The sequence below is a fragment of the Dunckerocampus dactyliophorus genome, chromosome 1 (genome assembly GCF_027744805.1).
Source record: "Dunckerocampus dactyliophorus isolate RoL2022-P2 chromosome 1, RoL_Ddac_1.1, whole genome shotgun sequence".
Lineage (NCBI taxonomy): Eukaryota > Metazoa > Chordata > Actinopteri > Syngnathiformes > Syngnathidae > Dunckerocampus > Dunckerocampus dactyliophorus.
This window is the reverse complement of record NC_072819.1, coordinates 22,833,799-22,850,704: the sequence shown is the minus strand read 5'-3', so window position 1 is coordinate 22,850,704 and position 16,906 is coordinate 22,833,799.

Genomic DNA, 16,906 nt, shown 5'->3' with positions numbered 1-16,906 from the left:
GGACTGGCTCCAGCGACAGCGATCCATGTTTCAGTCACGTTGAGAACTGTTTCCAGAAGCCAGGTTCAAACAAACACAGCCATGAACGCACATGAAGAAAGTGACATATTCACAACAATAACATTCACTGATATTGTGTTGTGATGAGTATGATGTTTTACTGGCAGTGATAGCCACTGACAAGCTGTAATATCACTGCACAAGCTGAAGACGAGTGACAGTGTTGGATGTTTAGCTAGCAAGTTGGCATGAAAACTCATATTATTGTTCTAAGCTTCGTAGTGATGCTGCAATCAAAGACAACCCTTTGGAATGGCGTCTTTTGAAATGTGAACAAGCTTACTACGTCTCCTTGAGTGTTCGACACGAGAAGGCATAATATTAAAAAAATATCTATAACGAACAATAGAAATACATTCAGAACTGAACCATAACAATTGAAAAAGCATTGGAGTGAGTGATAACTTTCGGGTGGGAACTTCTCGGGTAAACGTCACTTGCTCCTCCTTCTCCAGTCTCGGGAAAGAGTGAAGAAAGGTGTAAAAAACAAACAAACAGTAAAACAGTAAGTAAGTATGCCACATCTTTTTAGATTAACATGTGTTTTGGTGTCATGAACACTTTAAGGTTAGGTGTATGATTATGGTTAGGGTTATAATGTCATCATTTAACATAAAAAGTGTCCCAAAAGTCCCAAGTTTCTTTTTCGCTCTATTAAAGGTCTACAGTACACTTGTGTACTTTCTAGCTGAGTCATACGGTAGTTGGGCCAGAAATGTATCACTCGTGTAATAAATAAGCAAAGCAAAGCCCTGCAGCATGCAAACTTCCTTGAACTGTATTCTGTTTACTTAACAACAGCTTGGCACCAACACTACACTGTGGTTGAGATGTGCCTGCATCAGCTTGTTAGCATTTGATGTGACCATGTGTGTTGCCACCAAGGTCACTCTGCTGCATCAATCTTAGCCTGAATTTCTTCCTGCGTTGTGTGCTAAATGTGCTGAAGGTTTAACTGGTAAAGACAGAATCAAAGCTTTTCCATTTGTTTGTCACAAATGTTACAAACAGCAAAGTGTAATGTACACAGGCACCAATGCATTCAGTATTTGTATGTAATTCCTTGTGTACAATGGCATCACATAGGTGAATAGTAATGAATTATATTTACTCGTCTTACTGTAATTGAGTATTTGTACTTTTTTTTAAAGTTGTGTTTGTTGTATTTCACTACGTTTAATGGGTTGTGGTTGGGGATTGAGATAGGGTGTTGGTTAGGGATGGGGTCGAGTTGGGATTCTGATTTTGTTAGAGTCTGGTTAGGTTAATGTTGGGTTAGGGTTAGTGTTGGGGTTAGAGTTAGGATGGGGGCTAGGTTTTTAATAAAGTTAGCTATTTCTTTACATTTACTTGAGTAGGTTTTTAGCCCTGTATTTTCAATTGTACTTGAGTATTATATTTTGGTATTCTTTCCATCCCTGAGTATCACTCAGTACCTCACATGTATGCATTGACGTAATGTCAGGAGACAATAACATAAAATAAATATTAATATTGATCAATTGAACTGTATATAAATGCATTTTCAGTATGATTCCAATCGTTTCTGACGTTTTCTTAAGTAAAAATGGCTGAATTTGCACATTTCCTGATCAAATACAGGGCAGAAACCAATGATGAAGCCACTATGAGCGTAGCTTCTCGGCTTAGTGCACAAACACCTCCTACAGTCTAAGTGCACACTGAGTGGGATCATGGTACCTGCCAGTTTATGATTGTCAGAATGTCAGTCAATAATATAATGTTGCAGAAACATTTATTATTCACCATGACTTTCTAGAGCCTGTGTAATATATTTAATGTAAGTGTGACATGATTCTTGCTAATCGGATAATAAAATGTACCGAAATATCATATGTGGATGCGATACAGTCCTCGCTTCATTCTAAAAGAGGTGGGGCCATGCGTAAGCTGGCAGCCAGCATTTTTTTTTTGTTTGACAGCACCAGCTGGAGAAGAGCAAGTCAAATGCATTCAAATTATTTTTATGTGCTGCTGAATGAATGAACGAATTTGACTGGCAAGATGGAGGATTATACAGTGTTCCCTTGTTTATCGTGGCGGTTAGGTTCCCAAAATAGCCTGCAATAAGTGAAGTCCGCGAAGTAGCCAGCATAGTTTGTTTTACAATTATTATTATTATGTTTTAAGGTTGTAAAACTACTCCCCATACACTTTTCTCAGACAGGCATTAACATTTTCTCATATTTCTCTCATGTTTGAACCTTTGTTTGAATTTTACTGATCAACCAATGAGGTTGAACACAAGAAATGATTAACAGTGACTCGTGCCTATTCACTCCTCTGACCCTGCCTCTTTGTCCTGGTGCCACTCCACTGTTAAAACTTGTTAAAACATAATGCTGCAGTCGACAGTTGTTGCAATTTTCCTCCTCCTTTATGTAACAAACCGAAGATTCATTTATTCAATTCTCCCTTAGCCAAATCGGGACGCAGAACACAATACGCGTTGTTACTTTTCTTGACTTTCTGTTACTTGCTCAACAGCCTACACCGCAGACCTGATTTGAGCCTCTTACCAAAAAATAAGGTGCACAGTAACTGAAAATGGCTGGTTGTCCAATGCAATGAACGCCATCATTTTCCTCATAGTAGCTTTACTCTTTTCACTGCTCATTAGCTCTAACAGTGGGCCTCCGCCTCACTCCAGCCAGCTTTAGTTTTAGCCTTAGCTCGACTACTAGCTATAAGTCAAAAGAGGACAGTGGCTGACTTTCAGACCTTTGCAGAGGTAGATAAGATCAGTGGATAAGATCGGTTTCATACGTAAGGATTGATTGGCCGATCACCAATCCCTAAAAATTAAGGAAATCGGTGCTGATCGATCGTGAATGTTTAGTAAGAACACAAATGCTTTTCAGTTAATAAAAAATTATAATAAACGGGTCTGCCATACAGTATTTAAAAACACTTTTAACCAAAGTGAATTATTCTCTTCTTTTTCTTGTCATCCTCTTAAGGAGCAACCTATATTAACATTTTTAAAAAAGGCTTCAAAGGCATCAGTGCACGTCACTGCATGCATGGATATAAATATGTATATAACTCCATCCAATTAGCATTTCTGATCTTTGTATCCACTCTCTTGGGCAGATATTACATGACTTTTTGGGTGTATAGAACATTAACCTCAGTTTCACCTCTCCGTCTTCATCCCCTTCTCATCTTCTTTATTTCCATAGCTCCTTTCTATTGAATAATCTCTTGGCATTCTGCTCCAGCTGCTCTGCAAGCTAACAGATGCCCTGCATGGGACACGGAGCAGATGCAATATGTACACCATATTTAGGGGGCTGCAGTCATACGGTCATCTTTCAGCTCACCCTTTGAGCTGACTGCAAATTCCTGGCTTGTCAAACAAACACTGATGAAGCCAATGTAAACCCAACTGCAAAGCATGTGTGTGTGCCTTTGACTCAACAAGTAAGAACGATGGCTTTGTACGGCTTTGTATGATGGCGCATTTGGACCACAATGGCACGACAAAATATTATGAGAGTAAAGTAATACAATTATGTGAATACAATCATAATCACGAAAACAAAGTACAGTGGTACCTCGGTTAACGTCCGCCCCGGTTTGCGTGTTTTTCAGTTAACAACCAACATTTTTCTTAAAAATAAAAAATACGCCGCCATTTGAATCACGCGCACAACACGAAATCTCACGATACTTGCACGTAATCGGGCAATGCCTTGTGGCCGCGGCCGCCATTTTGTATCAGAGTTGTAGAGGGATACACGACGTAACAAACACATGGACTGCACAAAAGAGAAAGGCAATGGGCCGCACCGAGATAAATCAAATCAAATCAAAGTTTACTGTATTTGTATAGCACCTTACAACATCCCAATGGTGCCCAAGGTGCTTCACAAGAGTAAAAACAGGTTATAGAAAATAAGAACAGGGTAAGATCGAATATAATAAAAACAACTAAAACAAAATAAAGACATGCACAGCATCACAAGGGTGCAAGACCTCAGAATTTTACAGCTGAAAAAGAAGACCGTTGTCATTTCAGAGGCATGTAAATGTGACAGCCAAACTCAGTCATCAGCTGCGTGCACACGCACAAATACATGCATACACAGCGTCCCGCTGTGTCTATCACCCCATCAAGGATGACACTGTTTTCTGCCTGTCTCATTTCAGATCCATAACACTCATTTCTGCTTCCAACAACATAAAACATAAGCATTACAATTTACTGTACCATATTCGCAGCATCCACAGTCAAACATAGCACGTCACCAGACATCCTCGCTGGCGCACTTCTGTGACGCTACTGCCGCCAGCGGTTGTTTTTTTTTTTCATTTTCTATATTAATGGCAAGGTACATGTTTATTGGCTCTAGAACGTTGATATTTAGTTTGGTATATATTTAACATTTTTGCAAAGTGTGGTTGCAGCAGAACAATGTGTTTATTTTGTTAATTTATGGTTTTGTGGGTTTTTTCCAAGAAAACCAGGTAAAACTTATGTTAAATGTTCAGTTGTCCATTCATTTGTCGTTTGTAATTATTTTTGCATCATTTTCTGCATGTAAAATGACAGTTATGTTCTATAAAATGTGTTTTCGTTTAACATTTTTGGGTGTCTGGAAGGGATTAATTGTACAGTATTTACATTTTTTTCTATGGGAACATTTGCTTTGGTTACAATCAGTTTTGTTTGAGTCAGGCCTTTTGGAACAAACTAATGACGTTAACCAAGGCACCACTGTAGTAACATTATGAGAGTGTATTTGTTTTACAAGAGAGAGGGGTAATTTTTTTACAAAAAATACCTTCAGAATTTTACACAAAGTTATTTTCAGAGACTTAAGATGTCATTCTGTTTAAGAAGGAATTCATAATTGTGATAATAAAATAGAAACATTAGGAACAAAATGTTGAAATAGTGACAGAGATTTCATTTTATGAAAATGAAGTGTTAAGTACAATACAGTAATAAAGAGAATACATTCTGTATTTCAAATTAAATTCTTAATCCTATAAGAGTAAAAAGGTGTCATTTTTACGAGAATTATGTTATGAACTTTTGATACTGCCCCGCAGAATGAAATAAAAAGTCGAAAACCCATAAGACTTTCGACGTGGAAGTGAAGTCGAAGTGTGCCAAGGTGGCAATAAGTCAATCCACGTGTTTTTCGACTAACATTGTAATGATCTGTGGTGCTGCTCTGCTGCCCCCATTTGTGTTCTGGTTGCAGTGCAAGACCGACTGGCCTGGGAGGAGCCATGTGCACACATGTGCATCTAATTCGTAGTCCTCTTCATAAGCAGCACACACCTGTCCTCTGTTGCCAGATTGTTTCATGCAACTCACTCGTTCCATGTTCTTTACCTGTGACTTGCCCGGAGGATTTTCTGTTGTACTTTTGCCTTTTATGTTCACCCTTTTGTATTACGCTCCCTGTGAGTTGCTTTTTGTTAATAAACTTTTTTGCACAAATTTGCTCTCCTCTCTACTTGTTGGGATCCAGCGCCATGGCTGAAGCCAGCCGTGAAAAATATTCTCTATAGTATCCAGTCTAGTGCTGGCAGCTAATGCAGTGTTGATGGGTAACTAGCTTGGTTATGACGTGCGAGATATGTGTTATCTGTTGTAGCGTGAAACAATTAATCCAAAGGGTCGTCTTTGATTGCAACATCTCTGTGAATCTTCGAATAATAATATGGGTTTTCATGCCAAATTGCTACCTAAACATGGACTGCTGTCACTCGTCTTTCTAGTCAATATGTCAGTAAGTAATTCCATATATTTTTTACAAGCTCTATTCTACAAATCTTAAAATAATAGGATGGGGTTTTTTATGCCTGGGCTAAATAAGCAGTGTTCGCTGCTCGCTGTTGTTGTATTTTGACTGACAGTCAAAACAACCTATTTCTGGCCAATTTTTGTGTGTTATATCATAATCATCACAACACAATATCAGTGATTGTTACTGTTGTGAATGTGTCACTTTCTTGGCTTTGCTGTGAGTTCATTGCTGCATTTGTTTGCATTCATTTCCCGGAACATATGGTAGTGACGTCACAGCCAAGATGGTGTCGGTTCGGAAAACTCGCTGGGGGGGGGGGATGTCAAAATCACCACTTTCATTTCACTCGTATTTCAGAGTTGTTTATTTATCTATTACAGCAGTCTGACAAGAAAAAAATATTAAGTACTTTCATTTTGTTATTTTTTCAAACTTTTTGGTATGAGTGAATAAAGTGGAAGTCAGAATAAAGCTGAATTTTCATAAGTCATAAATCCAAATATCACAAATTAATCATTTTTACATTCATGTTGTAATTATGTGATTAAATTGAAAATATTATAAGAACAATATAACAAAAAAGATAATAAAAAAAAATATTACGGGAATAAATTAGAAATATTATGAGAATAAAGCTGGAATTACAGCATGTTAGAATTCATGTTGAAAAGTAATGTGTTTGTTGCAGTGACAGGGAATTAAGCATGAGAAAACTCCGCTCTCATTGCATTACATTGCCATGGCGCTGCTCATTCACTCAGTAAGTGAAATGTTACTTTCCCCAAGGTTACACACAAACACAGACACTCACCCAGTTGTAGACAAGCTATTCGTGCCTGCTGGTGGTCACATGGGAGCACTATTAATAATAACAATAATAGCACACTTGCTGTCTGTTATGGAAAATCTCCACAACTGGGTACCCTCTCGTAGCTACAGACTTGAACGAATCATATAGTCTGTCGTGTAGTCGGGTAATAATTCAGCAATTAAGAAATTTTGTCTCCATGTTTGCCATCCCTACATCTATTTTGGCCACATAGCAGGCTTAATCCTATACTCTTATCCAGCAGCAAAGCGTCACACAGACAGTAAGGACTAGTGTGATGTTTACATATCATTGCACACAAATGAGTCCCTTTGGGTGGATGGATGCCTGTGATGTCAGCGGGTCACCTCTCTTGGCAATGCATGCAAGGCTGTGGAGCATCTGTCATCTCTTCTGTGTCCCTATGAAGAATCTTGGGATGACGGCTTCTTGTGCTGTGTATCAAACTATATTTAATGTACATAACATGCAGTTTGATACTCAACATCTGAGCCATTTACCAAACTAGCCAGCAGAGAAAGGTTCACAGAAGAGAAATTACTAACTGTGAAGAAATAGCACCCATTGTCATTTGTTTTCCTCATCAGGAGAGCTACACAATTCTCAAAGATTGTATTGTTGAAGTTTTCTCACGCAAATAGCTTTTTTGCGTTACAAATAATAGACAAATGAATAAATAATATTGAAGATGTTCTTTGTTACAACTACAACTGAATAAAATATTGTTGATAATAAGATTTCTGAAAATATGCATGGCTATGTGGGCATACTTTGGGATGCCCTGTACAGGTGGTCCTCGGTTTACAGTGTTCCGTAATTTTGGCCTGTAGTTCCAGTGGTAAAATACACTATGTGCAGCTCACACGCAGCCACACTCCTCTCAACACTGGACTGACCATCATTAAGGATAAAGATCGTATTGTAACACATTACTAGACGTAAGTATGACGATGAGATGGTCGTTGTTTATTGCAAAAACAAAACAGGCATCCCCAAAACAACATCAACAAACTCAGTGGTCCTCTCTGCACGGAGCCATCCTGCTCCCGCAGACACACAGTCAGGACTCATGTCTCGTTCACAGACATTCGAAAAGTACAAAACTCTTTAACACTACACATAACCGCCTGGTCACAGCAGTATCTTTGCGCATGTTAAAGCATCTGCACCAATGAAAGTGACAATAATAACAAACTAGTGTAGTGGTCTTATTATCGAGATAGAAATATTGTTAGTGTTATTTTATTTATGATTCTGTTTCATTTTTTATTGTATTTTATTACTTTATTACTAGTGTTGTCACAATAAACACAGGTGACGTGACGAGATGATACACGATTATTGGGTTCACGAGAACGAGATGAGATGATATTTTAACATTACTTTTAAGAAAAGTACTATGGCAAAATATAGGACTTCTTGCCAACTCCACAGTAAGAAAAGTAGTTACTGGCTGTCCTAGAAGTTGCTATGCGAGATCCATCCATCCATCCATCCATTTTCTTCCGCTTATCCGAGTCTACGTCACGGCGGGGAAGCAGTCTCAGTAGGGAAAACCAGACTTCCTGGTCCCCGGCTAGCTCTTCCAATTTCACTGGGAGGACACCAAGGCGTTCCCAGGCCAGCTGTGAGACATAGTCCCCCCAGCGTCTCCTAGGTCTGCCCTCTCCCGGCTGCGCATGCCCGGAACACCTCACCAGGAAAGTGTCCGGGAGGCATCCGGACTAGATCCCCGAGCCACCTCAACTGGCTCCTCTCGATGTGAAGGAACAGTGTTGAATAGACGTGTCAGCCAAAACAGTCCCTCAACATCCAGAGCCTCGTCGAATTCAGGGCGAAACTCGTCCACCCCCTTAGCTTTGCCACTGGGTAGTGTTTTGACTACCGCAGATACCTCAGCCACGGTGATGGAACTGTCTGCATTCGTGTCCTCAGACTCTGCTTCTTCTATGGAAGGTATGTCAGTGGGATTGAGAAGGGCCTCAAAGTATTCCTTCCACTTTCCGCCTATATCCTCAGTTGATGTCAGCAGGCCCCCGTCCCCACTGTAAACAGTGTGGACCGCGCACTGCTTCCACTTTCTGAGGTGTCGGACGGTTTGCCAGAATCTCTACGAGGCCGACCGAAAGTCGTGCTCCATGGCCTCACCGAACTCCTCCCACACTCGAGTTTTTGCCTTGACCACCGCTGAAGCCGCATCCCTCTTGGCCTGTTGTTACCTGTCAGCTGCTTCAGGAGTCCGACAAACCATCCATGCTCGATAGGACTCCTTCTTTAGCTTGCAGGCAGCCATGACCTCTGGTGTCCACTATCGGGTTCGGGGTTTGCCGCCACGGCTGGCACTGACCATCCTGCATCCGCAGCTCCGATCAGCTGTCTCAGCAATGGAGGCACGGAATACGGCCCATTCGGACTTGATATCCTCATCCTACCCTGGTCACATTTGGGTCTCCAGGGTCTGTCTGGCATCCTCCCCCACCATCTAATCCAACTCATCACCAGGTGGTGATCAGTTGACATCTCAGCCCCTCTCTTCACCCGTGTGTCTAGAAAATGCGAACGCAGGTCTGATGATACGACTACAAAGTCGATCACAGACATGCGGCCTCGTGTGTCCTGGTGCCAAGCACACTTGTGGACCTCCTAATGTTCGAACATGGTGTTTGTCATGGACAAATTGTGGTTTGCACAGAAGTCCAATAACATTGCACCGCAAGGGTTCAGATTGGGGAGGCTGTTCCTCCCAGTCACGTGCCTCCAGGTCACACTGTCGTTGCCCACATGGGCGTTGAAATCTCTCAATAGAACTACGGAGTCACCAGCTGGGGTGCTCTCCAGCTGTTACTGTTTCATAAAATTTTAGTAATGTTTGTTTTATTACTTAAAAGTGCTATTGACATCAAAACACGTTAATCTTGTTATTTTCTAAAAATAAGATTGACAAGCATATTTTCCTGAGTTAGATGTGTGCTCGTGTAACAGGTTTACTTTGGTTATTGTGATTCCACTTGTTCTAACAGTGGTTGGAGTAATGGCTCAATAGCGCCCTCTCTCATTCATGGGCTATATATAGGGCAGAGTGTAATTGCAGCTTTAGTTCATCAGCCCTGTGACCCGAGGTGAATAGAGGAGCGCTCCTCTATGCCATTGTATGGTTAGCTGCAATGCTAATGTAACTCATTGTCATTGTAGTCTGTAACAACCCTCACGGTAGTGACCAGTGCACATTGTCTCACACCAGGAATAAACGGTGTCACTGTCTGCAAGAAGCTCCAAGTCTCCTGTTTATTACCACCATTAAACACAACGCAGAGCTCAGGAGACCTACACCACCCAGAGCTACAGTGCATTCAGCGGGGGTTACACTCGAATGTGTAAATATATATTATTTTTACAATCTTTGTCACTTCTTCTGGGTTTGGAAGAAGCGGAGCAGATCCGGACAGTTTCACCTGGAACTTCTGTTTAATTACAATGCATTCTCTTGATAACACAGTACGCTCCACTTCTCTGTGAATTTCTGTTGTTACAAATTTTTTTGTATTATGCCTGCTCCTTGTATTGAACACTTTAGGAGATAAAGTAAGCTTGTCCACATTTCTAAAAGACACCATTCACTTCGTCAGATGATCGGCAAACTTGATGGGACAGACGTTTTAATAGAAAGAAATAAAATGAGATAGAAATAAAATGTCAAAAACCCACAAGACCTTTGACCATGGAAAAGCGTGCCAAGAGGCAGTAATTATATCTACATTTATCCTACTAATGTGCTCCATAGTAGGCAGACCTGTGCTGCCAGCTAATGTGGTGCTAATTCCTATCTGACTTGTTGTGACGCACTAGCTAGGCGGCTAATGTGGTATCTGTTGTAGTATGCAACAATAAATCCAAAGGGTCGTCTTTGATTTCAGCGTCACTACGAATCTTATAACAATAAGGGTTTCCATGCCAAATTGCGAGCTAAAACACAATCGTTGTCTATCGTCTTCAGCTCTGTGCTGTGTGCAAAGAGCAAGCTGATAGCTGTGGCTATCACTGCCAGTAAAACATATACGCCTCACAACACAACATTAGTGAATGTTATTATTGTTGTGAATGTGTCACTTTATTCACGTGCGTTCATAACTGTGTTTGCACCTGGTTGTCGGTGTCAGCCGCAAGTGTTCTCGACATTAATTGTTAGCAAAGCATGAATTGCTGTCACTCGTCTTTCTAGCCTATCTTGCAGTCGATCTAATCTAATCTTAGAATAATAGTATGGGATTTCATTTCAGGGCAAAATAAGCAGAATCACTTCTCACTGGTCTTTTGTTTTGCAGCTGCCAGTGCCACTTTGACACTCACAAGCTTGTCAACTCATTGGAATCGCATGAGGTCAGGAGATATCACAGTATTACAATATAACAGTAATATGACTCACTCTGTCATATTACAAACAACATCAACCTCATCACGCAGCATCTTAACACTCAAAATTCACCCTCAGAAATATACAAACTAAATAAATAATTTAAAAAACCCAACATTTTAAAGTGTTTCCATAATGCATTAGTTTAAGAAAAGCTTTCAAGCTCATTGTGAGTGTACTGATAGCTTCTGATTGGCTCCTGCTGAAGAAAGACCTACGGTTTTCTCGCTGACTCGTTAGTGGCACAGTATTTAAACATTTAGGAGTAGTTCTGAAGTAAAGGAGATGTCACAAGATTAGAATGTAGCTATAAATAGCCATACCGCTGTAAAAGCCAAAGGGTTCAAAGTTTAAGAAAGAAGAAGCGGCTTATACACCAGAATTTACAATACCTGTGGCCATTTTTTGTGTTATATCATAGTTTTCACACACAATATCAGTGAAAGTTCAGTGAATTATTATTGTGTTATTGTAGTGTTCGGTCATGGGCCAAGATGGCGTTAGACTAGCTGGGGGATGTCAAAATTGTCACTTCATTTCATTCCTATTTCATAGTTGTTTATTTATCTATGACAGCACTATAACAAAAATGTTTTATTAAGTGAGTACTCATTTTGGCTATGTTCACATTGCAGGTCAATTCCGATTTTTATGATCAAATGTGATCTGGATCTGATTTTTCCATGTCAGGTGAACAACACAGTTTCTATTTTTTCAAATGCAACTTAGGGCTCATTTGTATGTGGATATACATCTGATATGAATGCGATACGACCAGTGGCGGAGCTACGGGGTGGCCAGGAGTGGCTTTGGCCACCCTTGGTCACTCTCCGACCTACCCAGTGACCACCCCCACGACTGGGGGACAATTTTGACAAACATGGCTCTGTGGTGGAGAACATCAGCTGTTTCCGCTTGGACGCATTTCACTGCAGCACACAACTTTCCGTGTGGAGGAGTTGTCAATAACTTGCATGAACTGCAAGTTTTCCATGATTACTTTGGTCGGCTCCGGTCAAGTTTTCTCACAATGTTGACTTTGACTTAAATTCTGAAGCGTGATTGAACACATAAATCTGTTAATAATGAAAGCTCTCTACAGCAGCATGAGTGGTCATGTAAAGTCTAGAGTTAAAACAGGAGTGCCGATCGACATCCACTTCCGTATTATGCCCTGCGTGGGTTTGGCCGCCATGATGGGGAGCAGAATCCAGAAACTATGCATTGAAAACATGTCCTCGGCACACTGCTCAGCTATTAATTGCTCTACAGTCCAAAACGGTCCAAAAGCAGTGGTGGAGCTACGGGGTGGCCAGTTGTGTCAATATACTTCAGGGTTTAAAATAAATCAATAAATTACTATAATGTATTCTTTATGCTATGATTTGAAATACTGTACACTACTTTTTTTTAATTAAACAGACACACAGGTGAATTTGCACGTAGTATCGGATGGTATGAATTTTTACCCAGTATCGGATCGGAAATTAAATCAATGGTATCACACTAGAGCACACACTGCAGCAGTCTTTACTTCCGTAAACACACGGAAATGTGAGTCATGTCGTTCTTTGGCGCAGGCACTTCACTTTCCAGACTCTTTGCATTCACATTAACAAGTCACATTTGTTTGGTAATAAATCGAATTCAGACAAAGAATCTCAATTGGCCATCATTGGACACCTGCAGTGTTATTTTTATTTTGTTTGTTACTGTTTTTTGCAAACTTTTTTTGTTGTCATGAGCACGTGCATGACTTACGTGTACAGTGTGAGTGACTTAGGAGTTAATTTAGAGATAATTTAGGTATAAGACCCAACTTACAGCAAAACTCGACTTACATCGCAGTCTGGAACAAACTCGTTTGTAAGCCAAGGACCACCAGTATAGTCATCATGTTACATAGTAATATAGTAGGTACAGCAAGAGTCAAGCAGTAATATTAGTATCGAACATTTCCTTAGGCTGTGTATCAGGAGTGCTAGTGGATCCTGTGGTTCTTTTAACACTATGTCAGACATGTTGCATACATACTTACCAACACAGTAAACAGATACTAATCTTCTGTCACATGCTCGTGTAAATGTCTCACACTGTCCAAGATGGTAATAGTAATCCTCCCAGAGCGACGTGGTTACGCCCCACTTTCTTCAAGTTGTTTACGATTGACGACAACATCAAGAGCATTGCTGCGGTGCGCTTCTTGGCACACTGAGTGTGAATAGTTACAGTTGCAGTGAGCACTAGCGTTATTTATCCTCACTTCACCATGGCATTTCTCTAAAAGGTTTCTGTCGGCTGCTACTACAACAGAAAGTAAAAGAAATACCACAGTGGCATTTTCAATGGGTTGAGAAAGAGGATAAGGTTCTGTTGCTGATAGTTACATATTTGCAAAGTCCATACCAGCAGATACTCAGACGTGCCCATCATCCACAATCCTTATGTGAAACATGAGCACATGTCTTTCCCTTTACTGTGCGTTCTTAAGAGAGAAAAACAGTTAGCATGAGGGAGCCAACAATGCATGGAACGGGTCACACCTTTTTCGACTATGAATCCCTCTAAAAAACCTCCAACTTCCATCAACAACAGCAGCGTGTCAAGCGCGTGTCTGTTTGTTACTACTAATCATGGCAATAGAAGGATATGGATATAGAAGCTGAGCCCGCAAGAAAAGAGAGTGAAACTTCGAGGGTAGCAGATGGGGGCTAAATCATTACACCGGCATGACTTGGAGGTGTAAATGTGGAGCTTGCCAAGCCATGCCGACAGAAATGGAGTGTGGCATACAGTGTTACTATTGATGGAAAGGCTTTGTGTGTATGGCGAGGAGGACATTGGTCCAAGAGATTGCATCACAACGAATGAAGAATTGTTAGTGCTAACAAACCCTGTAGTGATAGAAACTTTTTTACACCTACTCAAAATAAACTGGATAAGACACCCCAGACCAGCTGTGTCCATGGAGTAAGTCACCATGATATTGATTGTGATACATGGAGCACATAGCACATGATATCCCCACACAGTCCATCTAGCAGTGTATAAACAAATGTGGGCGAAAACAATAGATAATTTGGTTGTCTATTCTTGTCAGTACAGATTGGTGTCCTATCGCATTTTTTTGGAGTGGCCCCCTAGTGCTGCGCAGTGGCATGAGGCACTGTGTCACTCCGCCAGAAAAATAGTTATTTGTGTTTGCTGCTACAATAACAATGTCGCTGTAGCTTGGTTTACAAACAGGTCAGTTATGAACATTGTTGGCACTTTTGGAGTGTTTTTTGGGGGGGCTTTATAGTCGAAATAGGTGTGTCCTGTTGTTGTCCCGTTGCTGTTTTTCTCTCTTTAGAACGTGCAGAAAAGAGACATACGTTGTCATGTTTCACATAGGGATTGTGGATGACGGACAAAATTTCCTTTAACTTTGTGGAAGTTTTGGTATAAAATCATTCAAATTCACAAATGTGCAGTTTTACAGAATTTAAATGTGTCCGCTTATTTTTTTAACAAAAGAAAAATATATATGGATATAAAATGATTTTTAAAAAATTCCAAGATCTGCACTACAGAATATGCATCATCATGAATTTTTTTATTTAAATTATTACATTTGTTATTAACTATGAAAATTTTAGTTACCACTAATTAGAATACATTATTAAAATATCAAATACAGTATATAAAATATATACAGTTATATACATATATGTAATTTATATACATATTTCTATACACACACATATATACACTGCCGGTCAAAAGTTTTAGAACACCCCAATTTTGCCAGTTATTTATTGAAATTCAAGTCGTTCAAGTCCAATGAATAGCTTGAAATGGTCCAAAAGTAAGTGGTGAAGTGCCAGAGGTTAAAAAAAGGTAAGGTTACCCAAAACTGAAAAATAATGTTTTATTTATAATATACTTTATTTATAATATAAAAGGCCTGTTTCAGGGACCACAAAATGGTTCAACAATTTAAAGCTGTTAGAAATGCAGAAATGGAGGTTAATCAAGACTTGGCAGTTGGTGCAATTAATTCCTACAGGTGTTCCAACTTCTGGAGTATTTACTACCTCCTCTGTTTGCATAAAAACAGTGTTTGGAACACACTGTGGTACTGTAACCTCGGCAACATCAGTCGAACAACATTGTACTGGAGAAGGTAATTTGTTGCTCAAAAATGGCAAAGAAAAAAGGGAATTCAAAATGGAAGAGACAGACCATCTTAACATTTATAAATGTAGGTTTTTCCTCCAGAGAAATTTGAGTGTTCTAAAACTTTTGACCCAAAATGTGTTTGTGTATATATACATATACATATATATATATATATATATAATTTTATCATTTATGATTTTATAATGTTATATGTAATGTAATAATGTTTTTATTTGTATTTATTTAATGAAAAGAATATATGGATATAAAATAATTAAAATTCCACGATCTACCGAATATGCTTATGCATATTTAAAAACATTTACAGTATAGCCAATAAAAACACGTGTATCACTAAGTTTTTTTAGTTCAAGAAGGATTTTTCTTAATTTTTCTGATTAAATAAAAAACAAAACAAATGCAGATATGTGTTTTTCATTGCACAGTATCTAAGCTAAGGTATCCTGGCTGGTCAACCAATACTTCAGAACACTAAAATAGGAGACTCATCGGAGATTATAATATCCTTGTTACAAGTCATTGTTGAAGCTGATATGTAAAGGTACAACTAGTACATATGGGGAAAAAACATTCCCAGTCATGATCCAGTTTTCCCAGGATACAGTTGGAGAGTAGAGTGACATAGTGCAGGCACAATGAAAACATGTTTAATTTAAGGCTAAAATCAATACCTGTGCTCTTGTCAGCGATTACATCACTTCCTGTCAGTCAGGGAGTCCTTACTGGCAACAGCGTTGCACTTGTGAAATGACACGAGTGACTGTTGGTTCAAAATTGTCATTGATGGTGACCCACTGACCATGATCACACTTCTTTTTGAGTAAGTATTAATTATATGCTGTATAAAATTGAAATTTACTCTTTAACTTTCACACGTTATTCACATTTATATCAGATATTTATGTATATCAAACTTCACAATTTGTCACTGTTGGCATATATTCTTTTATTTTATTTTATTTTATTTTATTTTTTGTCAATATGACAGGATTATTAGATTATTACTACTACTAGTAGTAGCAGTAGTAGTAATTAAAATGTATTTTATTTGTATTTATTTTGCTTTTGCCAGTAAATGAATAGAATTACAACTAATATAAATTTTTAATGTAATTTTCTGCATTGCCATCACCAGTTTAACTCACAAAATTGTCTATGCAAGCTTTTTAAAGGAATTTTGCAACAATAGAATCAGCAGAATGAGGTGTTATATTGTGCTAGTGCGGTGGTTCATGAGTAAAAGCATCTTACCTTGTGAGACTATACCTGCTCAGTGTGAGCTGTGTAGAGGAGGACGAGGAGGAGCTGCTCAAGTATTCATACTGATAAAGTCCGAGGATGTGGTTATCTTTTCACTTAACAAGAGGAAGAAGAAGATGTACATGAAGCTTGCTATAAAAGAAGCTCTGATTAGTACGTAAATAACATGTGACTTGTCTTACACTTTTTTTCAATTGCTTACACACAAAACCTTTATGTAGCACACAATTTCTAAAACCTTTCTCGTGTCTTGACACACGGCCAATTGGATCCTCCAGATCATGGCTGGTGACATTTTTTTGGGTCTACCACTTGACTTTTTTGTTCCATAACCCTCAGGATCTTTGAAGAAGTTTCAAACGACTGTCTTACTGCATC